Source organism: Podarcis liolepis (assembly GCF_965112155.1).
Source record: "Podarcis liolepis genome assembly, chromosome: 4".
NCBI classification, from domain to species: Eukaryota; Metazoa; Chordata; class Lepidosauria; order Squamata; family Lacertidae; genus Podarcis; species Podarcis liolepis.
The window spans coordinates 55516721-55541833 of NC_139558.1; the positions used below are offsets into that span (position 1 = coordinate 55516721).

Here is a 25113-nt window from a genome sequence, read left to right on the forward strand (position 1 = left end):
TCAGTCGCAAACCCACATATATGTTGTGGGCTCGCCTCTTGGTCAGTCTTGGTTTGGAAAAGAAAAATAGCAGCTGTGTAAGAACAACAGCAAGTACCACAAACCTTTTCTGCCTGTCATATTTCTTGAAGGACGATTGTCTTTGAATGTTTGAGCTACCGCTTTAGCTTCAAGGGGCCTTGTTCTAGGCACATATTGGAACCATTCCTGAACCAGCTGATACATTTTGCCTTGTGAGTGGGCTGGAGGAGGGAGGGCGTTCACAGTCCCTCCTTCACTATCCCACTCAGTTCCCTGTATGTAATTCCTTGTTTTTCTCTGTGGCTACCCAGAAAGTGTTTAATTTAAATACAAAGCTGCCTTGATCAGTGGTAGGGAAAGTAAAGCCAGCCTTTGAGCCAGGAGTCAGATCACGTTGGCAAAAATGTCCTTCCTAAATTGTCAACCCAGAGCTAACTCTCAGTAATGCTGTGCTGCTTATGAAATCTAATTGAATTTTTTTTTAGTTCAAGAAGTGTTTTACATAGGCAGTAGCTCTAGGGATGCAACGCACGATTCATAGTTACTCCATGATAACTGGTCTGTGTGTAAAAGACCTTGATTGGATGCCATTCTCCCCACAGCATCTCTTTCCTTGTGCTAATAGAGGAAATGAGATTACCCATTCCAGCCACCCAGTTACTTGCCGCTCTCTAAGCTCCACCGCACACTAAATCTTGTATGGAATAGCAAAGCAAAAGGCTTGTATATTTATAGCTTTAAAATGCTGATTGCTGTACACAAATTGCAGACAGAATAAAAGCAATAACAGTCATTTATGTTGCCTGTAATAAAACCAACACAGGTTGACAATTTAATTTACATGTTCAGGCCTTAGTTTTGCAAGCCTTCAGCACATAAGGCATTCTACTCATGAGTCACCTCCACAGAGCCAGATCTCTTATTTTAAAACACAAGGAAGAGAGACCCTTTCAGATTTTCATTTGTATGCTGTGGCATTATCTCTCTCTGTCTCTTTTGCCTTCCACTTAAATCAACTGCTGAGATAGAATGGGCTGTCAAGAGTATTTGGAAAGGCCCTCTGTCTATTCTGCACTGGTTACACTGCACTGGTGTTGGGATTGCCTGCTTATAATATAAGTGTGGAGGTATTTCTGTTCTCTGAGGAAACTAGCATGGCCTTTGCTGGAAGTATACTGAGACCACTTCGATTTTCTTTCCCGCTTGTAAGTGGGGTGGGATGCTTTTACTGAATTTTATAAAGGAGCTTTCGTTGGATGAAAACAAGAACAGAACAGATGGATTATGAGTTGCGAAATATTAAATAGTTTAAATAGTTTTGCAAGATAAATGTAATTACAAATTTGAATTATAGTAACATAGGGGTTCACTTTGCTGCTGAAGGTGTTTTACACCAGTTACACTGTTATGAATGGTGATCACTAAGTGTCTATCTAAAAACAATGAGTGATGTCTAACATTACAGGATATGACAGTTTGTTTGCTTTCTGTCTTTTGCTCTGACAGGGATTCAAGGTGTCTTACAGCTAAAACATAGAAAAAGCAATAATTAACAAAACAATTAAACATTAATATATATGATCTATTATATACAGATCTTTACAATAAAAACATCATAGTTCCAGGCCTTTCCTTAAAAAAAGTCAGTTCCCAAAAGCCTGTTGGAAGAAGAATGTCAAGAAGGATATGGACAAAGAGAATGATGCATCACTTGAATGGAGAAAGAGATTTTTGGGCAATCTTCTCTCCTGCAGCACCCTGAACCCTCTCCGTAAATCTCCCTAAATCTCTCCTGTGGGGTCTCCACCTCTCTGGAGCAGATTTAGGGTGTGAGCCACTGTGTGTGGAGTGAGGGAACGCCAGAAATTTCCCCCACCCCGTTTTGCTGACTGATTTTCTTTGTGTCAGCAGACAATCACAATCAGATACCACCCACAATCTCTTGTGGATGAATATAAATTTAGGAGCAACTTGACTAAAATGAAACAGTACTATATGGAATCAAACTCTGGTCTGCACATATTTATTCCCCCCCCCCACTGCCCTCGCCTGGTGCCTTCTGTACCCAGAAGGCAGATACAAGTACAAAATGCAACCAAATGAAGTAATAGTTTTATGACTGCCAGCTGGATTTCCAGAAGAGCCTGGCAGCAGGCGGCCTCTAAAGACTTCCAAATGCAAACCCACGTGCAAGATAACTAATTGTTCTGAACTCAGTGCTCTGATTTAATAATGAAAAACTTGCAATATTTGGCATACTATTTAGCCTATATGTGTGTGTCTCTGTGTGTTTCTTTCTCTATTTCTCTTTCTCTCCACACACACACACACACACACACACAGAGTATACATACACATGCACACTCAGACAAATTTCAAAGTAGGCACGATGAACCAAATTATTTATTTTTAATCAGGTGTGTTTGCTGGGAAGTTTAATCATGATCTTTTCCTAGATAGCAAGCCAGAATCTGTTTTTGTCATTTTTAACTGACAGATACGTTCCATGTAACTGATAGACATTAAAATAAAAATCTTTCTAATCACATCCTCCGATAGCTGTTGAATGTTCTTTCTCTGAAGGCTAAATGAGAGCAGCTGGGAAAACCCAGCCAGATGGGTGGGGTATAAATTATTATTATTATTATTTATTATTATTTCATAGACCTTATGGAGAGGATCCTGAAATCACTTCTGTCTGGTAGCACTTTAGGCAGGGACTATAACATTTGTAAGCAGCACTGCTTGCACTGACCTGATTGTGTAGAGAACAACTACCACAGGCACACCCCCCCCTCCCCAAACACCCAGTGCTTTTTCTCTGGGATTACTCAAGGGTACACAGCACCAGCACCTTTTTTTCTAGAAGAAAAGTACCGCAAACTCCCATCAGCTTATTAGCAGCGCTGGTGTGCCGGTTCTTCACATAACTGGGGGGGTGTACCCATGGATGAGAAGTTTTTCTTTTTCTTTTTTACAAAACCTGCAGCCTTCTCCTAGAGCACAGCCATATAGGAGCACACTTTGGTTTCTTTTTAGCTTTCATGTGAAAACTGTAAAAAAACATGAAGTGGTCTGGTGTCTAAGTCCCATAGTTAGTATCATACCTCAGCCTTGGGCTCATGTTCAACCACCTCCCCTTCTGTATGTCTTATTTCCTCTTCCTCAATTGAGAAAAGCCATAAGCTCTCTTCAAGGCTAAAGTGTACTGCACTGCCCCATCCTCCCCACTCCCCACCTTCACATGACAAGGCAAGGTTGGTTATCTTGTATGCCTAACAGAGCTATAATAAGGATGTTTTGTCCAAAATAATAAGCTTTGGTTTGTGCTTGCTCTGCAACCCCAAAACAGTATACAGTGGTACCTCAGGTTACATACGCTTCAGGTGACAGACTCTGCTAACCCAGAAATAGTGCTTCAGGTTAAGAACTTTGCTTCAGGTTAAGAACAGAAATCGGGCTCTGGCGGCACGGTGGCAGCAGGAGGCCCCACTAGCTAAAGTGGTGCTTCAGGTTAAGAACAGTTTCAGGTTAAGAACGGACCTCCGGAACGAATTACCGTATTTTTCGCTCTATAAGACGCACCAGACCACAAGACGCACCTAGTTTTGGGAGGAGGAAAACAAGAAAAAAAAAAATTCTGAATCGCAGAAGCCGGAACAACAAGAGGGATCGCTGCACAGCAAAAGCAGCGATCCCTCTTGCTGTTCTGGCTTCTGGGATAGCTGTGCAGCCTGCATTTGCTCCATAAGACACACATATATTTCCGCTTACTTTTTAGGAGGGAAAAAGTGAGTCTTATAGAGCAAAAAATATGGTAAGTACTTAACCTGAGGTACCACTGTACTGGGATGTGATCCTGGTTTGCAGCAGAGTTGCAAACCATAGTTCGTTGTCTTGAATGAAATTTTGAATTCTACCTTTTAGTAGTGACTTTCTCTCCTTGCACAAATAACCCATACCCTTACCATTAGAACTGCCATATCTGTCTGAAACACTGACACAAGCTCTTTGCATTCTAAGCCTGTAATGTATTTCCAGCTACAGTCTATCCTGTTTTTAGCACTTATTTGCTAAGCAAATTTTGGAATTGATCTGTATTTCTCCATCCACATAACAATGGTACCTTCTGAGGTGCTACCGAAATGCAAAATATTTCTGTCTCTGAAGACAACACCACTATGTAAAACAATTTTGTTGATTGCCCCCTTAAAAAAAATAAATCATTTTCATAGCAATGGTTGGAGTAATACATAACAAATTTGTGCTCGCCTTAATGATTAAAAGGCAGAGGCAGATGTGCCTCTGCTGTGGCTTTTGCCAGGATCCAGAAAGCCCATTTACATGTTGCCAAAGAACTGAATGCACACAGCAGGGTTTTTGTTTTTTGTAAAACCCGCAGATGAGTGATTTAGTTTTTTCAAAAGAGGTCTGCAGGATGGCTTGCCAGCCTGGTTTGGAGAAAAGCTTTTGCTGCAAGCTGGAATGGAGTGTGTGTGTCCTCTTGCAAACTCTGGAAAAAATGTGTGAATGGGCCTTTTTTGTATTTTTTTCCTCTTCCCTCAGTATTTGCAGATCAGGGTCTTTCTCAGCCTCACTTGCAGATCCTGGGGATTAAATCTGGGGCTGTCTGCTCTAGGCCTGGACAACACATCAATATATCACCCAGGACCAGTATGAGGAGCAGACCGCAATGTCAGCTTCACTCAGTGGTATATCGCTGGTGGAACTGCCACTGCTCCTGAGTCCCTCTGCTGGTGACTTCCTCTTGTGAGCATTGCTAGCAGAGGGACTGAGGAGCGGTGGCGGTTTCGCCAGCGATATATCATACTGCATAGTGGGAGAAAAAAAGCTGTATCAGCAAGGCACCGATACATCTTGTTCCCCCCTCTGAATCTTTAAACTGCTTGGCTGAGGAGTGTGCGGCTGCCATTCCCCTCGGCCGAGCAGTTAAACGAGCCTGGCACCCTAGCTGAGCTTACTAGGCACTGGGGTGAAACCGCCTCAGCTTCTGCAGTGAGAGCTGTGGCAATTTCTCACAGGCTGAGACCAATGTAGATTGTTTTTTCAACATTGGAGTATATCGCCAGACTGTGATGTTTGGCTGGTGATATGCTGTGATGTTGAAAAGCTGACATCGCCCAGCCCTAGTGTGCTCTAGCACTGAGCCACAGCTCTTTGATTCCCCAGTACAGTGGTACCTCAGGTTACAGACGCTTCAGGTTACAGACTCCACTAACCCAGAAGTAGTACCTCAGGTTTAGAACTTTGCTTCAGGATGAGAACAGAAATCGTGTGGCAGCAGCACAGCGGCAGCAGGAGGCCCCATAAGCTAAACTGGTACCTCAGGTTAAGAACAGTTTCAGGTTAAGAACAGACCTCCAGAACGGATTAAGTTCTTAACCCGAGGTACCACTGTAATATGGTTTGCAGTTTGCTGCAAGGAGGAAAATTAAGGTACAGAGAACAAACACTAAAAAGGAAAAAAACAGAGGCACCTACCGCTTCGCAAAACGGATCTGTTAATTGGCCTTCTAACCATATTGTTCAGACCACAACTTCTCTGTCATTACAGGGAAGTGGTGTACTTTTAATGCCTTGGGGTAAGGGGTGGGAATCAGGATTTGACTAGTTCTGATTTCTTTTTGAATAGTATAAAGAACTGTGTGGCGTCACAAATCTTCCTTTCAGTACCTGAAATATTTTCCCAATAAAATGTAAAGAAGAGAAGACAGGATTATAGTCATTAGGGCTCCTATAGCTTGTAAAAAGCTTTTCTTAACTATTTTAATTTTTGCAGGAAATGGTAGACTGCAGCATCTTTTATTACTGGCTACGATGCATGAATGAAAAGGCTGGAAATCTGGCATTTCAGAGAAAATATTTTTTGGGTAACCTGAACATATAAGCACAGATTCATACACACTTAATTAGGTAATCCACACTTATACTATACTGATGTTCCCATGAACTGGCTCTGCCCAATATAAGTATAGTACTGCAGGATCTGTTCTACGTCAGAGTTAGGGAACCTGTGGCCTTTCAGATGTTGTTGGGCTCCTAATTCCCATCAGTTGCAACCATTATGCCTAATGGTCAGGGATGACAGTCAGTGGAGACCAGGGCTGGAGAATGGAAGCACACTCCCAGTCTAAAAGAGCTTTCCCATCCCAATACCTGTAGTTTGTTCTCCTGAGAGTTCTTAGGAAACCCCTTTCCCCCTCATAGCTAGAATTTTAAGAGGAGTTTGGAATCAATCCCTCTTCTTAGGGAACTCTGGGAATTGTGTCTCTGTGAGAGGAATAGGGGTTTCCTCTCAGCACTCTTAACAAACTATACTTCCTAGATTTTTTTTTTTGGGGGGGGGGAATGAATGCTTCAAGTGGTATGCTACAGTTTCCCCGGTTTTCTCTCCCTTCAAAAGCTTTTTTTAATGATCTGCAGTAAAGTCAGCTCCTTGTTTTAAAAGTTCACATTTCATTGCTACCCAAATCAGAGGATGGCCTGAATTTCAAATGCTCTGAAAGTTACTCCCAAGCCTACTTTTGCTCCAAATGATAGCGTTTAAGCAATGGGTTAACACATGACAGTGGATGCTAATTAGCAGGTGTTTCAGGGTGTGACAATCTGTTGACATTTATTAGGGTTCAGTTGTGTCTGTTCCCAGTGTTCTGTTTAAACATGCACCTACACTGAGTAGGCTGCATAGCCCTGTTTTCCCCACCCTGTGTGTCAGGTAGAGATTTCTTCAGCGTGGTGTGGACACAGACAGGGTAATGTTGATCAAACACTTCACAGAGGCAGATCCCAAAGCTTGGATACGGGATTGCATTTTGAAGAGCATGTTGTCTCCAGTTTGTCTGGGAATCTGGAAGGATACTCTTCATCTAGTCTTGTGGCATAATTAGGGTAAGGAACTCTGCCAGAGCTGATATTAATAGGAAGATATAAAATTGTAATACTTTATTCTGCACTCAGGTGTTTAATGTAGGTGAATGTGACTCTGTACCAAAGCAGCTTTGGAAAAGGGGGAAAGGGAATGGGAGAGAAGCAAAACAACAACAGTTGAATTATAACTTGCTCTTCTTATATCAGCTTAATTAGTTCGAGTGCAGTTTGTCAGGCGTAGGAGATGTCCAGACAAAGCTGTAGCCTTAACCCATGCTGTGGAAAAGGTTTATTTTGAAGTACATGGCAGGTGGACTCATGGGTGTTAAAATATAGACAGTGCGGGTGGGGGGAGAATTTTTGAATACATGAACAGTTGAAGCACTTAGATGTGGCAAGCCTGACGGTCCACGATAAATTTGTAGAATGAAGTTGGTTTTATGGGTAATGAGCAAGAGCGGGTGTGTGCACGTGTTTATACAGCGTGGGAAAAGACAGGGCTGCTATACGTCCAGATTTCCCCAGACATTAGCGGGATTTCAAAGGCGGAATTGACATCCATGGGAAATTTTCGAAAAGTGGTGCTTTGTCCAGAATCTTAGGCAACTCAGTTTTGGGGTCTTCCTTTAAAAAGATCAACAACTTTCAGGGTGTCCTAGTTTTTACTTTTTGAAATATGGCAACTCTAGAAAAGACATAGTACACTGTACACTTGGGGACAGCAGATAGCAGCCAGCAGAGCAGAGCAGTGTCTTTAGTTCTGCTGTCAATCCCTTCCCCCTAGTTATTTTTCTGCTGTTCCTTTTCTTACTCTACTTGCCTATAGCTTTGCTCTTCAGACTGTTGTAGGGAGAAGGAAAAGAGATGCAGTTGGAAACGCCAATAGGTCACTGAGGTGAGAGAATTGCTCTCTGTGTCTCACTAAAAGTAAAACTTGTTCCAACCTTTATATTGCACTACTTGAGATGAGAGGCAACCTGTTGAATACTTTGCTACTCTGAGATTGTGTATTTTTGGCAACATGCTCAGGATCTACTATGAAGTCTGGACCCGGCATGCTCTTGGACATGGGCTGATGGAGTGCCATTTTGGTGTTTATATGGAAAGTTTGCAAGTTGCGTGCAAAACTGTATAGCCCAGGTAGTAAAAACACTGCATTTTAGCTAGGATTAATGTGGCAAGAAAGGCAAAGGGGTTTGGTCCCTCAGTACACGCGAAGTCTTCTACCAGACTATCTCAACTTCGCTGGCCGTTTAATAGGATGAGCGAGAGTCTGGAAAGGCCTGTTCTCAAAATACTGCGGGCATGAGCCAACAAGTCATTGTTTTGCCTTCAAGGGCTATCGGCAAGGGTGTTGTCAGTCAAACTCTCTACTGTGAACCTACCCCAACTGGTATGTGTCACTCGTTATTTTAGAACATGCTCAGACTATAGTATGTCATCTCTATGAATCACCTCCCTTTGTCAGACTTGAACTGTAGGCATGTCTGCTGGGCTTACAGCTGATTCTCACCAGAGAGGAAAGGTAAGCTAATTACCTTTCTCAAATGCATGGCCAAGGAAAGAGCTATTTGTCTCCACCAGAACATTTGGCTTTTGCATGGGCCAAAATAGGACACGGGTGGCGCTGTAATCTAAACCACAGAGCCTAGGGCTTGCTGATCTGAAGGTCGGCGGTTCGAATCCCCGCAACGGGGTGAGCTCCTGTTGCTCGGTCCCTGCTCCTGCCAACCTAGCAGTTTGAAAGCACATCAAAGTGCAAGTAGATAAATAGGTACCGCTCTAGCGGGAAGGTAAACGGTGTTTCCGTGCACTGCTCTGGTTTGCCAGAAGCGGCTTAGTCATGCTGGCCACATGACCCGGAAGCTGTACACCGACTTCCTCAGCCAATAAAGCGAGATGAGTACCGCAACCCCAGAGTCGTCCGTGACTGGACCTAACAGTCTGGGGACCCTTTACCCTTTAACTTTAAATGGGATCAAGCAGCTCTGTGTCAGCATAAAATACATGCAAGATATACTACTCTACCTGTATCTTTGCAGTCATTCTCTTTGCACCTGTTGGCATTTATTTTTGGTATGCCTTTTACCCCTTAATGTTGAAAGGTCAGATTCTCTGTGTTTTCCTTCATCCGTTAATTAAAAATGAGCCAAAGGTCAAATTGACATGACTCCCTTTGTTAGCTGTGTGTTGTTGTTTTTTGAAGTGCTCTCCAGAGGAAGACCACATCAGTTTATATAGGAATCTTGGGTAGCACAAGACTCTAATAATGACTTTACAAAATGGTAAGGCCAGTTGGATATGATATTGCTGTTTGTTGTGACAAAATAATGGACCTGCTGTCATTTGTTCTCTACCAGTTGCAGTTGGTGGGAATATTTCTCCTCTTAGGAGTGTGTGCCTACACTTGCTTAGCTGCTAGACTTTGCTTTTGATTTGGAATAGATAGGACTTCTCCATGGAACTGCAGTGTCGGCAATGCTTGTGTTACTGGATAATGAATGATACTCTTTTCCGTCTTGTGAACTTGTAAATATTTAAAGTGCCCTAGTGGCCCAGAACACAGGAGTGCGTTATAACAATTTGCATTTTACAGCCATCAGTATGACTAGTGCCTATAAATAACCGACTGTTATTGCACTTGTAAGTCCTTTTTATTAGGTTTGGCTTTCGGGGACCAGGGTTAAGTGCATACAAGGGCCGGGTAGAATTCATTATGTTTTAGCTGTTTTAATGGGGTTTTAAGTAGGTATTCCGTACATCCATTTTTTTCATTGGGATTTTGGGAAGAGAATTTTATGTTTAATTTTTAAAATCTCTAATCCAGGCGGCATGGGGCCTTCCAGATGTTGCTGGACTGCAACTTCTAGCACCTCTGGCCATTGGCTATGCTGGCTGAGGATGATGGGAGTTGGAGTCCCACAACATTTGCAGGGTGCCACATTGGCTACCCCTGCTGTAATCCATCAAGCTTGGTAAGTAAGGTTAGAGAATCAAAAAGCCTGTGATGGTTTTGGTTGTGGTCCTCCTCCTCCTCCATCCCATCACTTCCCCTACAGCTACTCACTGAATACACCTCTGTAGCAGCAAGGCTGACTTGGATGAGGAGGACTTCTGTGTGCTGGACTGCTCTCATCTAGTTTGTGTCAAAGGGAAAGGAGGAGGAGGAGGAGGTCCTTAGGGGGCTATAGGTAAAGTGTTTGCAGTGGCGTGAAAATTGAGAAATTAGTGGAGAAATGTGGAACGCAAGCTGCCTGTGAATGGGATTATCATAGTACATGTATGTGTGTATGTTCATGTTCATCTTCTTAGAACGATAAAATACTTCTTCTTTTTGCATAACCATGGCCTTACTAAACATATCTACACCAAACAGTTGGAAAATTAATCACTCATTGTTTTTGCTGCAGCTGAATAATGTAGCTTCCCCTCTGAAATAACATTCAGATTAGCCCCAGGAAAATTCTAAGAATACCACGAGTTGTATATCCAACTTTATGTGTCTACAAGTTCCACTCATGCCCTGGGACTTCCCCTTCGTCTCATTTCCTTGAGCGCCCTCAGAATCTGCCTCCCGGGTCTTCCAATCTTCTAGGGCATATTTTGAGAGTGTGGGTTGGCTGCAGGGGAGAGATGAAGTTTTCTTGAGCAAGTGGCAGTCTGTACTAGCAGAACAACAACATTGGATCTGACCCCAATGCTTTAGCTTCTGTTGTAGATTTTGTTAAGAAATATGAGGTTTATTATTCAGTGTCTTGGTAATAATATTTCACAATCAGTGTTGTTCATTTTCCCAACCTGAATTTAAACTAATGTTTGTGCTGGGCTTTCTTTTATTGGTTGAGTGAAGCAATGCCTTTGATTTAACTTGACCATTTGACATCCAGAGTTATCACATGTCAAAGTGCATGGTTATGCACGATAGAAAGGGCATTAATTAAGGCTGCAATCTGTGCATGCTTACCTGTGAACAACCCCCATTAAACACCATGGAGCTTCCTTCCAGATAGAATTGTGCCGTGATTCATTTTGCAAGCACCATTAATTATGTTAAAAGTCGAATCTACCCATTTATATGCATTGCTGACTTGTCCCCTGCAAAATTGTTTGTTATCTTGTTGTTGTGAGCTGCGATCACAACCGCTTGTTACTGGTGTGGGAATAAACCATACAATGTGGAAAGAGTTGCATGATGAGCCAGTACACAAAGGTTGCTGAATGGAGTAGCCATCACACAGAGATCGTTTCAAGTAGCAATAATGTATGATGGTAATACTGGAAAATCTCAGTGTAGTGTTTTTATGGCAGATTTGTGTAGTTGTATTCTCAGTACTGAAACCCCAAAGTTCCACTTAACATTCCAAGTAATTTATCATGTCAGTTGGATAAGGATTTTCCCGGGTTTCCTTACAGTCTCCTGAATCAGCTGCATTTCAGAATGAAGTTAGGAAAAGCTCCTATGTGAATTAATCATGCAGTATTTCAGAGGAAGAAAGTGGAAAATGTCTGAAAATTGCTTATCTGTGCTGCTGTTTTGGTGATCATTGCATCTCACTCATGTGCCTTACAGTTTCACAACCAAATTCCAAATTCACACTGCCTAGTGTACGAAAAACTATTGCCTATAAGGTGAGATTCTCCCCAACAGAAGGAGTAGTATGTGTGGTTGTATTCATATCTCTTTGACTTACATGTAGTTCAGAGGAACTCACATATAGTGTGGTTGTGTACGACTGGGGGGTGGAGCATGCATGCCTTGTGTGTGGCTAGTTAATGCAAGCTGAAGAGTTTTTTGAATGCTGGACGCCATTTTGTTGCACGTGCTGCTGCAAACTTTGCAGTGCAAAGCCAGGCCGGGGAGCCATCTTAAGTTGAGGCTGCATAGGCCTTGTGGTGCATGTGATTCAGATTCTATTCAGTTGAACATCTGGTTACAAAGTTGGTTGGACAGTGTTCTCAAAGCTACCAGCATGAGTTTGACCAGACTGCAGGAGGACAGGAAGACTGGAGTGCCTGGAACAGGTGAGGCTGCAGGTCCCTTATTTTGGCTGCTGGTCCCTTATTTTCAAGGCTGCTGGTCCCTTATTTTCAAATCTGTAAGTTGACAGCTATGCATGGTAGTGTCACCAACCTGAATAGACCTCCTCAAGGGAAACAATGGATAGAGATGAGAAAATGGCAAAACTTGGTGGTCAGATGAATTATGGCATCATCAGAGATAAAAATTCTTGTAGCCTTCCATTTTGTGGGGAATGTTGGTGCATAGAATTCAAGACTGCCTAAATATTATTCACCAGGGTACTGTCGCTAAACTATAGCTTCCTAAGAAAGATAGTGGTATCTCATAAATAGAATTGCCTATTTGGGGGTGAGTTTGGGGTGGTAGTTGGAAGGCCTCTGATTTGGTCCGCAATCATACCTCAGAAGTTGAACAGAATCCGTTCTAGAAGTCCGTTTGACTTCCAAAATGTTTGGGAACCAAGGCATGGCTTCTGATTGACTGCAGGAAGCTTCTGCAGCCAATCGAAAGCCATGACGGATGTTCGGGTTCCAAAGATAATTTGCAAACCGGAACAATCACTTCTGGGTTTGCAGCATTTGGGAGCCAAAACGTTCATCTTGCAAGGCATTCCACTTCCGAGGTACGACTGTATTGGGGTTTGTCTAAAGATTTATTTCTGTATATCATTAGGAAATAGTGAAGTTGGTTACAAAGTTCTTTTCCATATTCCCCAGCAGGTCCTCCAGATGGTGATGACCTGTAAAATGTGGTGTTGGAGAGTTGCCTCTCACCCTCCCATGCATAGTCCCAATTTGTTCATGATGACCACAGTCCTCCTTTGCCAGACTCATGTTTATGATGTCAGAATTGTTTCTCAAGCTCTATGTGGAGTCATATTCTGCATGACTGAGGGTATATAATAAGTAATGCTATTTTCCAAACAACCCTTGGGCATGGTAAATAAAACATACAGTAAAAAAATAAGAATTCTTGTCTGGTGTTCTGACCATCCAGCACTTTCTGTGCAGGGCTGCTCTTCCTGGAGTATTAAGACCATAGCTCTGTTCAGTGTTGTGATGGAAGTATTCTTTGAGTCTTAGAAACAAACCTCCAGGTCAGCCTAGAACCTTTTGATATGTGTGGATCTAGTGAGGAAGAAGAACATTTCCCAAGATAGAACATTATGCAATATGTGGGAGGGAGTGGAGGAGTAGGAACAGGAAGTGCAAGTGACTCGCTGCTTTTTTTTTTTGGTGTATTATTCTTCTTTGTATGTTCCAAAACAGAAGCTTCACATCACTTCTCCCACACTCCCTGCAGTGAGAAGCACAAGCTCTCAATGTGAGAACAGTTTGCATGGGGACAGATTTCCTCTAAAGTGCTTCAAGGATTATAGCTGTAGGGTTATTGTGGGAATGAATGAGGCTCTAGCTATGTCATTCACTCAAGTGTGTATTGGAGACTAGAGATCCTAGACTGAACCTCTGGGCATGCCATTCATTCTGCCATGGTTTGGCAGGAACATCATAACCCCTAATCCAACTCCTCAGGCAGGAGCAGCCCACCTCCTCTTTGTTTTGACTTTTCCCTGGAGATTACTTGGCTTCAGTCTGTGGCTCATGGGGCACATGTGTGAAAGCAGCTGAAGTGCCATTCCAAGCGTTTAGCCTTTCTCTTGGGTTGCTGTGTTTTTCAGTGACTGGCTAAACCCGCTGTTAATGGCATCCCTATTCAAGAGACCCTGCTGAGGTGGTGTTTGTGAGTATTTAGATTTGAGGAAGTTGAAGACATCCCAACAGCCTGCTCTCTTCTGCATGTGAAAAATGCAAAAGCAAAGCCTTAGACCTGACTACAGAGAGGGGGAGGAGAGGGGGATGAGAGAGAACCTTTTAAACACACCCAAATGACCCATCTCTACTTAGCATGAAACTTAGCAAGTTACACCCACATTCTGAGCCAGAAGCGGAATGAAAGACTCACGCTTCCTCATTTTTTGTTGCTGGCTGGATCTGAGTGCTTTGTGAAATGAGACCAGAGGATATGTTGGTGCTACTGATTAATGGTAAGTGGTTACCTTTGTAAAAAGAAACTCTGATAATTCTCCTGTTGGATATAGTTTATAGCTCTTTTTTTGACTCCCTCCCTCTGTGTTTGTGTGTGTACGCACACTATGCGTTGTGATGTTGGTTATGTGCTGAAAGAATTATAACCTGCATGGTTCTTTCCTCTGTGCTGAAAAGGAGGCATATCTCCCTCCTTCATGTACAATTAAAAGGTGCATTTTTTTCGAAGCATTTATCCCTCTTTGCAGGGCAGTAGCAGGAAAAGGCACATGGTTTTTGAATGTTAAGAAGTGCTGGATTTAGTAGCAGTATTTCCTGAGAGAAAGAGAGGCATCTCATGTTACTCATTAAATATGCACCTTTTCCCAAAGCTGTCTGGTTCCATAATTACCAGTTACCTTCTCTAGAACAGTTTAAAGTCGTCTTGTGAAAATTTCCAGTATCGCTCATGATCCTGTTGCGAGTAGTGAAATCTTGAAAACTGGGAAGGTTGTTTCTACAGCATTTACACATGTAACGAAGGGCTGTGGTCTGCTGCTGTTGGACTTTCAAACTATTTCTGAGCACTGCAGTGCATTCTGCAGGGCTACTCTGAACTTTATTACGGCAACCCCTAACTTTTGTGTTAAGGCAACACAGCCCTTTTGTAGTATTATTGTTTGTTTGAGATATTGAAGCAGTGGTTCCGCTGCCCCCTTGGTTCCATAAATTCACCCCCAGTGCCCCTTTTCCTACCTATAAAAAGCATTCAGGTTAGCAGTTTGCATTTAGTTACTTTTTTATTTATTAAATTTGTATACTGCCTTATATCCATAGTTCTCAGGGCAGTTCACAACATAAAATTCCCATACAGAAAACACAAAATGCATAATAAAAATAAGAACAGAAACAAACCAATAACCCTCCCCCCTTCCACAGCACAATTTAGATTGACTGGATGTCAATCAGCCCAAGGCCAGGTTGAAGGGGAAAGTTTTTTTGTCTGGCACCTAAAGGTGTATAATGAAGGCACCAACTGAACCGCCCTGGAGAGAGCATTCCACAAGCAGGGAGCCACTGCAGAGAAGTCCCATTTGTAAAGTGATACAAAAAGAAGAAAAAAGGAAAAAGAACAAAACACAGAACTGTGTAAGCGGGGGGGGGGGGAACGGGGACGGGGACGGGTACGGGACATTATATGAATATATACAAAAAATACCCTAACCCATACATCCTTTTATAAATTTGATATTATTATCCTAATACTAATAGAAATATTAATAGTCTACTACATTTTGTATTAATACCACATTTTGCCGTTCAGAAGGTCGGCAGTTCGAATCCCCGTGATGGGGTGAGCTTCTGTTGTTCGGTCCCTGCTCCTGCCCACCTAGCAGTTTGAAAGCACATCAGGTGCAAGTAGATAAATAGCTACTGTTCCGGTGGGAAGGTAAACGGCGTTTCCATGCGCTGCTCTGGTTCACCAGAAGTGGCTTAGTCATGCTGACCACATGACCTAGAAGCTGTCTGCGGACAAATGCGGCTCCCTCTGCCAGTAAAGTGAGATGAGCGCCGCAAACCCAGAGTTGTCCGCTACTGGGCCTAATTGTTGGGGGTACCTTTACCTTTACCTTTTGTATACATTTGTTCCAAATATTGTTGTATTTATCCAGGCAGAGTCTATGTCTGTAAACAGTCCGTTCGTAGGTTGCAAGTGTTATTATCAATCCACTGATTAAAGGAGATAATATCTTTACTCTTCCAGTTCATCAATATCAGCCTCTTGGCTACCATTAGAACACGTAAAAATCAATTTTTGTTGTACAGTTGTTAATTTCCATATGGTAGGTATATAGTTCAGAAGAATATTCTCTGCTGATACTTGTGTGATATTATATAGCTACAGTTTAGCTGGATTCCAAACGTCATCCATTGACGTGGTACTTTGTCATCTAGAATAATTTCTCAGGGGCAGAGACAGAAAATACATTTTCTGTACCTTAATTAAGAGAGGTGATTGCTGCTTGTGACACTTCATCTGATTATCTCAAAACCCCATTGTCAAGACAGTTATTCATTTTGGAAGCGTTACATTCCTGGGCTGATCTAAAGAGGATTAACATTTTTTTTTTAAAAAAAAAAGCCTCTGAGAAATGTTTGTGTGGGTGTGCCACCTCATCTTGAGCTTAAAACTGATAATTTCATTTTGAAATGCCCCGAAAATTGCTGTGGCAATTATGTGCTTAGGTATGGTAGCACCTATAAAATGCTTTATTTAGAGCACTTTTCCTTACTAGTTGGTTCCTCAAAAGTAATGTGCAAATGTTATGAAAGTGACCATACATTTCATGGGGCGTGTGTAGGTAGCTGTCAGGGCCATACTTTCCAGCTTTTACATATATGGAACTGGGTCTTGTGGTTCTCCTTTCTATAGAGTCAGTGATAAAGTATTACTGATACCATATGTCTAGTATGTTAACATCCTCAGTAACACTGACTTCTGCTGGAGACAAAAATGCACTATTTTTAATATGCGAACTTGGTTTTAATATGCAGTTATGGTTTGTTGATATGAACTGTGGTTCTTTGTACACGAGGGGATAAGGTGACAAGCTCCCAATTGTGTTTTGGAACAAATGTCATTTTGCCAACTCATCCATATATAGCAAACCATTAACTTTGGATTGCCCAGAACCTGGCTTGCCATATTTGAACCAGAATCTGATCCAAGTTTTCTAGTTACGTCTGAATTGGGCCACTGAATGGGGTGAGGTGTTAAGAGGAACAGCTCTAATCTACTTGTTTACATAACCATATTCATTGACTATTATCCCAGGTTGGTTATCTGGATATTGCCTAGAAGATTCCAATGTTGTTCAGCCATCCTTTGCTATCTGTCTTGGGTCATTCACAGATTCTTCCCTGTGCACCTATTAACCTACAAGAAATAAAGGCCTGGATCTTGTCTTCTAATCTAAGGATGTAGGCAGCATCCTCTCTCCTTGTTCTTATTTTGAGTTGCAAACTTTCAGTTCACATCATTTGATTTTCTTCTTGACTGGTGCCATCCCATATTTCACTGTTGGCTTTCAGGGCAATTTGGGGCATTCCTAAACATTGACCAAGAGTCTTTCGGCACCCTTAAAATCAACAAATTAATTGTGGCAAAAGCTTTCATGGCCTAGAGTCAACTTCATCAGAAATATCCCACAAAAACCTTTTCCATAATCAATCTGTTCATTTTTATGGTGTCACCTGGTATGTGCACTGTTTCAATGAATGCTCAGTCTTACCCTGATGCTGTTCACCTGTGCTTTATTATGAAAACTGATCATGCAAGAAAACCTGATACAAGTAGCGATAAAGCTCTCTGGGTGAAATGGCAACTCGTCAACCGCTTGCATTTTTAATCCGTTTTCGCTTTCGTAATAATAATTTGTAAATCACAGCTGAATCCAGAATTAAGCGACCACAATGCTTAAGAGCAAATGTTCAAAGGGGCTAGGCTTAACATTGTTTCCCTTTAAAGTGTATTTCTGGGCTGTTGATTGCGTAGGGGGAGGGGAGGAGTGTGCGTCTAGCATGTTCCAGTGAGTTTTATGGAACAATAATCCATTGCTAGATGAGAGGAATAAATTATTAATAGACTATAGCGTTTCAGCATTCTTGCGTGGAGATATTAAGGAGGTCAGAATACAGAGCACTGAACACAGGATTAGCAGAGTCAGGCTACAGATACTGCAGAACCGGAGGGAAAAAGTTACACAAATCCCTTAAACATTTATAATTTAATTACGGTTGGGAATGGAATTGTACTTCAGCATTACTGCATTTAGACTCAGAATGCAGCTTGCCTTTAAATATTTACTGCTGGCTATACCCCCTCAAATAAACAAATGTGAAGATTTCCCTTCTTTAGCTCAGCAGGTATGTTCTCTTTTGGTTGTTTGGCTGCTCTGTGGGACAGTCACAAGGCTTTCAAGAAGTCAGAACACAAAACATTTCCAACAAATCCAGCCCGAAAGGGGGTTGTTTGATGAAACTCTGTGCAAATGTGGGAAAATGATAATCCACCTAACTTGATTGTACTTTTCTTTATATGAAAGGGTGGATTTCTTTGTTTAGAAATGTTGAAGGTTTGGACGTTGTTTAGCCTAGTGTTAAATCCTATAGACTGCAGCAGGATTAAAGCATTTGTGTATATCTCCCTCATACGTGCTAAACTGGTTGGATCATGATCTCATGCAAAGTAAGTATATTAAGCCATATTCTGTCTACTGTTTTTCATAGCAGAAGCAGATAATATGGTAATTCTTGGGTATATTAGCTTCTACCAGTTCAAGGGATGTGTCTATAATAGTAGCAGCACTTAAGGAAGGGTTAAGAAAAACAGCCTAGTGTGGAAAGAGGAAAAATACTCCGCAACGAGTATACAAAGCACTGAAGTGAAAACACTACTACAATTCCCTCAACCCACAAGGGTGGTAGCTGTTGCTAAGCTCAGTTGGCTAGAGTATGGTACTGACAACGCCAAGGTTGCAGATTCAGTCCCTGTAAGGGACAGCTGCATATTCCTGCATTGCAGGTGGTTGGAATAAATGATCCTTCCAACTCTGATTCTGTGCAATATCTATGAAATATCCCTGACCATTGGCCAAGCTAGTTGTGAGTGATGAACTGGGAGCTCAAAACATGATAGTAGAAACCCTCACTTTCCCCCTACACAGAAATGGGTAGGATGCATTGAGATGGAGGTTTTTTTTCCTGAGTCTCTGTGGAGAGGGATTTCTCATGTTGCATTGAGCTTTGGGGCTATCACAAGAGTTGAGAGTCCTTCGTCCTGTTCCAAAGCCCTACACAATATGAGATACCACCCTCCCCTGACTACTCTGTTACACACACACACACACACAGCATAGGCGGTAGGAGAGAGAAGTGGTGACCATAAATTACGCCAGTCTAGGGTCCACAATTATTATTTTATTTTATTTTATTTTATTTTATTTTATTTTATTTTATTTTATTTTATGGGGGAACTGCTTAATTAGAAAGTGCTCCAAGCGTCTGTAATAATGCAAAGCTACATCTGCATCTTGTAGATTGCCTTTGTCTTATGCGTGGCAGATAATCACTGTTCTTGGCTAGCAGTGGTTGAGTATAGGCATACAACATAAGGAACTCTCCTATAGAAAGGGGCTTGGGTTTCCTCCAAGCAACAGTCATGAATAATGAAGGTATAGGTTTTCACTGCTGTAATGGCATGCCAGGGCGGCTTATGTGAAGTCTAAGGAAAATGTTGTAACATTGCTTTCTTGGGGTTCAGTAAGAACTTGAGCAACAGCTATCACCCTGGGAATAGTGAGGGCTCTTTGAGAGTACAGTTTTGTGGATTGGGGCTTTTAATACACTGGGGCCTGTTGGTCTATCATTCATCAGCCTGAGGCATGAATAAAGCCGTGCTCACTTTGGTGTATATTCTAGCATATGCATTTGTGAAGAAACTCTTGTTAAAACTTTTGAATGATAATGGCCAAGGCCTAGGGAAAGGCATCTGTTAGACAGAGAGTGGTCAGGTCAAACAGACCTGAAATAAAACCATTGACATAAAAGAAAGGCCTCTGTAATGAAGATCCCCCAGAGTTACAAAGTCAGTATGAAATTAAAAGCCTTGAGGTAGTTTTGCTATGTAGTTAAGCCAGAAGCCACAAAGACCAAAAGCACCACTAAACTTCTATCTAGTGATGACACGTTAACCCACTAAGCTTGCCTTCATCTTTGGAAACTTCAAAAACAGTTGCTAAGAATTTCTTTTTTTGTGGGGGTAATGGGAGAGAGGATATGAAGGCAGAAAAGTGAGAATCATAAGTGCCATATTCTGATATTTATTTGATTCTATTTATAAATTGTTTCCCATTTAAAAAAATCGTGTTGCAATTTCACAATCAGTAAATAACTCCAGCTCCAAACATAGGGACAATGTGAGTTGATTAGAACTATTCATTCTAAAGTTATTACAAGATTTGTTCATATACTAAGGAAATTGTGGGTTTTTAAAATCTTTATTAACTTGAATATTGCTAAATCATGTCTACTTTGTTTCCATAACCAATTATTAGTTCTTAGAACTCCAAGGCACAGATAGCATCATTCAGCTGCCTAGTTCTAAACACATGCCCATTCATTCCTTTGGTTTCATTCCAATTTTGCAGCTTTCCCTATCCCTAGTGCTCAAGAGGGCTGAAACATGTTCTTAATATTTCCAGCTTTTCAAGGAAGGCCTACTTGTGTTCCCAGAGCTGGTATTCAAAGGCATACTGCCTCTGACATTGCAGGCACATAGTCTAGTAGTCAACTGACAGCCTTATTCTCTGTGTATTTCTCTAACACCCTTTACAAAACCACCACTACATTGTGTGGTAATGAATTTTGTAGTATGCAGTTTGTACAGAGTCTATCCTGAATCTTTCAACATTCTGCTTTGTTGGACGACCCCAGGTTTATATTATATGAGAGGGAGAAGGAAAAATAATAATCTCTATTTACCTTACCATGCACAATATTTTAAGAGAGTAATTGGAGGTGAAAATGTGTGTAGACAGATAAATATATAGATATAGTTTTGTCAGCTGTGTCAGGGATCAGATGACCAGGTCACAGCAGTTACTATTTGGGGACAATATTGTTGCAGTCAAAGCACATTGCTGGGAACTAGGATCAATTTAACCCACATTTCCCTCTCCCAATAGAGTTGAACATATATAATGCGAATTTGCAGATTTTTTTTGCTTTTGCTTATATATGCAGATTTAGAAATAATTATTATAAATATAAATTTCTAGTGGGAAAGGCTGTGGCCAGGTGACCTGTGTGTCTGCTCAGTCTGTTGTCAAGTTACTGTTCTGGTTTGCCTTTGCTCTGGACTTAGACTAGGCAGCCTGGGCGACCCTCTGCAAGGGAGAATACATGGCTACCCTAGTAATGGTGCTAAGAACTACCAGGAAAACCCTCAAAATCTGATGCAAATTATTTCTTCATATCAATTAATTTAGTAGAAGATCATTGATGGCCATAGATTATATGATATTACCATTTAAATTTTTTAAAATGCACTTTGTGAGTTTAATTAGTTATCTTTAGAGAGTCATTAGCCATTTTTCATTCCAAACTTTGTGTTTTCAGCCTCCAGGCTGTGCACTTCATGATCACCCAAAGTATTCTGTCGGTGCCTTACAAGTTATAAATTATTGTGAGAATGTTTCTTTATGTATAATGCTCCTTGAAACCCATCAATTACAGCTCAGTAGTTATGAGTAGTAAGAGATTTAATTAGTTAGCTTGTATTTTAGAGTTGCCGTAGAGCATCTGAGCTTATATTTATTGATGGTTGCTTTTGTTGAAACAGATCAGAATACTAACTAATTTGCAGACAGCATTGTAATTATTGAGGGTTATGAGCACTATGGTTTTTTTTGGTTGACATTTGCCCGGTTCTGAATACGAGCAAAACAATGCTGAACTTGTACTGCTGTGCTCACAGGTTCATTGTGGCCTAGCTTGCAAACTTATGTACAGCCTTTCACATAGGAATGTCTAGAGCAGTGTTTCCCAACCACTGTTCCGTGGCACACCAGTGTGCCGCGAGATGTTGCCTGGTGTGCCGCGAGATGTTGCCTGGAGGGAGGCGGGCGAGTTGGGCGGCGAGAGGCGGGGCGGCGGCAGCGAGGAGAGGCCGCCCAGCGCGGGGCTCTTGCCGTCTGCCTGCCTGGCTGCCTGTGAGCTCGGCGGGCAGCGCCTCCGTCCACAGCGCCCGCCCCTGCCAAAGCTCACCCAGCCAAGCCGCGCTCTCCTTCCTGCCTCGCTTTGCTGCCTCCTCCCCCCCCACCCCCAAAGCTTGGAGGTTCCCCGGCAAGGGGGAGGGAAAAAAATTGAAACTTACACTTTCGTGCGTCCCTCCCGGCGTGACGCTGCGCGCTGACGTCACGGGGCTGTAATGGTGGTGTGCCTCGAGATTTTTTTCATCAAACAAGTGTGCCTTTGCCCAAAAAAGGTTGGGAAACACTGGTCTAGAGAGTAAAGCCAGCCTTGCAGATAAGGGCTGAAATAGGACATGCTTCAGCAGACCCTGAGTCTGGGAACCTAGCTGAAAAAGGCAGTGGGTGAAGCTATGGTTTGTAGAGGTATGCAAGTAGGTATGGGGTTCTCCAATCCTTCCCCTGTCGTCTTGGTTATCCTGCAACCACTCCTTCCACTCTGATTCCCAGACAAATGTTTGGCATTGTGTGTGTGGGGGGGGGGGTGAGGGACAGCTGCAGAAGAGAAATGGCTGGTGTATCTATCCCCCACCCTCTCCTTTTCCTCTCAAAATCACGGTCTTCATGCACCAGGTATCTAGTTTGGCCTTAAGTCAACAGATGCCCTGCCTACACATACCGGTACATGCCTGCTGTTTAGAAACAACTTTTCTAAATATTTTTTTCTTGACACAAGCAGGGTTCAAAATTAGCAGGTCACCAGACGCATTTTGCGCCTAAAGATTCTCCCATTTGCAAGACCTCAAAAAGTCTGGGTGGCATTTTTTGCACCTGGCTGACACTCAGGGATTACTGAAAAGAATGTGCGTTGAACTCCCAAAGTATAAGTTAAAGACAGACTATATATTAAGGAGTTTAACAATAAAGAGTAGAGTGTTTTGAAAACTGAAGTATGGTACCAATATTTTTATTCTAAACACAAAATTAAACACGTATTAACAATTTCTGATAAAAATGTGATATTAACAATGTGTCTCTAATGTGAACTGCGTATTAGTTCATGCTTATCAAAATAATAAATAAAAATTGTCCCCACCCCCAATGGCTACTAGACATTCTGTTTTGGCAGCCACAACCCAGGTCCAACGAGTCATTTGGCTCCTAGCTTTTCTATCCCAGTTTTTAATACTGGTCACAAGCAACCAGGAGAGTAGCTTACCGCAAACTTAATAGCTTTGGCAGTGCCCTTGCAATGTACTCCCACATTGTAGAATTGCTGGATAAAAATCTGTTTTCCCCATACAGAAGGCATTTGTGCATCTAATTCACCTAATCGCCTTCTTTTAAAAACAAACCAACAATGACCAACCCTGTGCCTACATATAGATTGCATTTTTCAAATGGCAGTGGATGGCTGTTGTCTGGAAGCTAATTATACTGGAGGAATCTTGTAGATTTTAAGAGGGCTGTTCTGCACTTCATAGGAGTGTCTGGATTCTACTGTTATGGTCAATTTCAACAGGAAATTGAGGCAACAAATATCCCCCCCCCAATTACTTGTATGTGTTTTCCTATTGTGAAGGATACAAAAATTATGTGGCAAAATAAAAACAAAGCATACCAGTTTACCATGATTTCCCAAGCAGAACTTCAGTAAGTTCATGGATATACATACATGTATACAACTATATAAAGCAGGCATCCATTTGCCCCTTTCAGAATGTGCAAACACCTCTCTTTCTTAATTTGAAACATCCTTACACTGCCCGAGGGAGGTATTTGCATGAAAATATTATGTCTGGTTTACCTTTTGCTAAGTCTGTAGACACCATATTTAGCAGTGTAGCTTTAGGTAAGCTTCTCAAATAACACAGAGGATGAGGGGGAATGTCCTGTGCATCAGAATATGCAGTCAACAATCCTGTATATGATTTTGTTTCAAAATTTCAAGATGTGTTGAGGCATGTTAAGGCCTATGCAAAAGATGGTAATAGAATTCCTTTATCATTCCCTCAGTAAATATAGATAAGATGCATGCATTTAAATATCAGGTTTCACCAGGCACTTTCTGGCATGCAGCTGCTTTTGAAACCAGCAAAACATCTATCTGTATGGCAATTGTTTGTTGAGAGGTCAGCCATATATCATTCCGGAGAGACTATTTTGCTTGCTTGGTGCTCTGTCATTCATTCATCTCAGGATCTGTCATCTTCAAACAACTCCACCAATGGAAAGCCCACTGTTTCTGTGGACCTTTGGTCGCACACTGCCTTTTGATGGCAGGGCTGATTGAAATCAGAGGCCCCAAATCTCCATCCAGTCTTAAGCGTGATTGAAATGAATGGGAATTAAACACATGTTGGCTGTTAACTATACGTTATGCATGAACACATGTAATGGAACCCTGACACGGTTCTGTTTTAAAGAAAGAACAGTTCTGGAAAGAGGAAATCTTGTGCAGAGAAACTCGGGGGGGGGGGTCTTTATGTTTTCACCACCTGCTGTTTCTTCATGGAAAATTGCCCCTCCTCACCCCTCTTGTTCCATCCCCTACAGGGTTCCTGGCAGGGTGAAGAAAAGAGAGTATAGTTTTGAGTGGAAGCTTAAGCAAAGCCCCCACCCCCAGCTGAAAGTAGCTGGAGGTGGAGAAGTGAGCAGAAGTGCCAGAGAAAAAACTGAGTGAGCGGTGTTCTATTTGCCACCCTTTAGACCAGGGTTCAGCAAACTTTTTCAACAGGGGGCCGGTCCCTCAGACCTTGTGGGGGGCCAGACTATATTTTTTTTTGGGGGGGGGAAGGAATTAATTCCTATGTCCCACAAATAACCCAGAGATGCATTTTAAATAAAAGGACACATTCTACTCATACACTGATTCCTGGACTGTCTGCGGGCCGGATTTAGAAGGCAATTGGGCCGCATCTGGCCCCCGGGCCTTAGTTTGCCTACCGATGCTTTAGACTCCATAGGAAACTCGCCAGGACAAACCTGCTGTAGCCTGGAACTGGGTGTGCTGAGAGCAGCTGAACATAGCTGTGAGCAGCCTGAGGACGCTACATCTACCTTTGTTCCTTCCCATAAAAAGCAAGAAAAGAGTGGGAGACTAGTATGTCAGCAGGTTCCAGGGTGGGATTTGGGGGGAGTGATCTTTGAGTTTGTTGGGGCCCTGAGTGAGAGGCAGGAAGCTGAGAAGTCATAAGTGGAGATAGAATCTTAGAGTTAGAAGAGACCATGAGGGTAATCTAGTCCAGTCCCCTGCAGTTCAGGAATCCTTTGACCAAAATTGAGCTTGAACCCAGAACCCTGAGAGTCTCATGCTTTACCAACCCAGCTATCCCAGCTTCCCAAGTTTTTTGAAAGGATAAAGAAATGCTATCTGCATATATTTATTAGTAATTTGCATTCATGGTTT

General features: G+C 42.1%; 1 protein-coding gene across 13 annotated transcripts in view; it reads left to right on the forward strand.

Annotated features, from left to right (window-relative positions):
* TIAM1 (TIAM Rac1 associated GEF 1) overlaps positions 1-25113 on the forward strand; it is a 188274-nt gene that overhangs the window by 68376 nt on the left and 94785 nt on the right. For 2 of the 13 annotated variants that reach the window (XM_083500330.1, XM_083500328.1), the window contains exon 1: positions 13667-13973. The exons of 9 other annotated variants lie outside the window; for them this stretch is intronic. The gene's annotated coding sequence lies outside the window, so the exon portion shown is untranslated. Of the gene's footprint in view, positions 1-6724; positions 6931-13664; positions 13974-25113 lie in introns of those variants that run through there. 2 more of the 13 variants (XM_083500325.1, XM_083500319.1) reach the window with 2 other exon arrangements.